Raw genomic sequence first — 1,560 nt, 5'->3', positions numbered from 1 at the left:
AACTTAAAATGTTATTATTTTGGCCTTAATTAAACCCTTAACTTATGAATAAATTATGAGAAAGAGAAAAAAACCCAGAATATTTGTACTTTTATATGTATTGGCCCATTTTTATTATTGACTATAAATCTGAATTCCTATACAATATCATTTTTTAGTCTGAAGAATAACTTTAATATTTAATATACTGCATTCCCTTAGCTTTCATTTATCTGAAAATATTTTAATTCTATTCTCTTTTTTTAAGGATTTTTTGGGGGCTGGTTATAGGGTTGAGAGTTACTATTGTTTTTCTTTCAGTGCTTTAAAAATGGTACTGTTGCCTTTGAGTTATCCTTATTTCTCATAAAAAGTTAGTCATCATCAGTATAATTATTCCTCTCTATGTAATATGCATTTTGTTCTTTTCTTGTTCAAGATTTTCTTTTTTATCACTACTTATCAGCAGTTTGTGATACATCTAACTACAAATTTCTTTGTATTTATCTTGCTTGGGGATTAATAAGATTCTTACATCTATAAATTAATTTTTACTAAATAATAGAAATAATACTGCATATATTTTTTGCCTCATTCTCCTTCTGAAATTCCAGTTACATATATGTTATGCCATTCAGTATTTTCTTGTCTTTTTTTGGGGGGGCGTAGAGAAGGAGCCATGCAGTATTTTCAACAGTCTTAATGTATGTATATGTTCATTTTTATTCAATCTATTTCCTCTCATTGTTCACATGAGAAAACCTCTCTAGATCTGTCTTCAAATGCTGATTATTCCTTATTCTATCTCCAATCTCCTATTAAATTAATCCAGTGGATTTTTTTTATTTCAATTATTGTATTTTCCAGCTTTTGATTTTCCATTTAGTCTTTTTGTTATAATTTTCATTGCTGCCCTCAGATTGTGTCTATTCACTCAATGACCCTTTTTTCTTCTAGTCATTGAACATATTAATAATGTTGTTTTAAAGTTTTTGTTTGCTAATTTCAAACTCTGGGCTATCTCAGAATCTGCTTTTTACCGCTTTTCCTTTTTTCACCTTTTCATTACATTTTCCAGTTTCTTTGAACATTCATTAATTGTTATTATATAATGAACATTGTGAATGATATGTGGTAAAGACTCTGGACAGCTTTACCTTCCTCTGAAGATACTTCATTTTGTTCTGACAGGTAGTACGGCTACTGGCAGAGTTTGTGCAGCCCTGTGTAGTCTTGGTTTATGCTCTGTTAGAACAAAAGGTATCTCCCAACCCCCTCTATATCATGGGATTCAACCTCCAAGTTCTGACTCCACTAAGACTCTTATCACAGCTTGGGTTTATGCTTTCTAAAGGAGGGTCTAGAGTCAGCATTGTTATAGGAAGTGGTCCTAACTCCTAAGTCACTGCTTCTCTTGTTTCTCAGCTGAATACCTGGGGGGATACCTGGTCTCTCCACTCTGACTGGACCAGAATGAGAGTGTCCAGAGCACTGCACAACCCCAGGACTTTCTTGTCCATTCTCAACTCTGTAGCGAGTGCTCTTTGATAAGCCTTGTGCAGTCTTGCCTTGCACTTATGC

This window comes from Propithecus coquereli, unplaced genomic scaffold (genome assembly GCF_000956105.1).
Source record: "Propithecus coquereli isolate 6110/MARCELLA unplaced genomic scaffold, Pcoq_1.0 Scaffold160, whole genome shotgun sequence".
NCBI classification, from domain to species: Eukaryota; Metazoa; Chordata; class Mammalia; order Primates; family Indriidae; genus Propithecus; species Propithecus coquereli.
Note: the sequence above shows the minus strand (reverse complement) of the source record.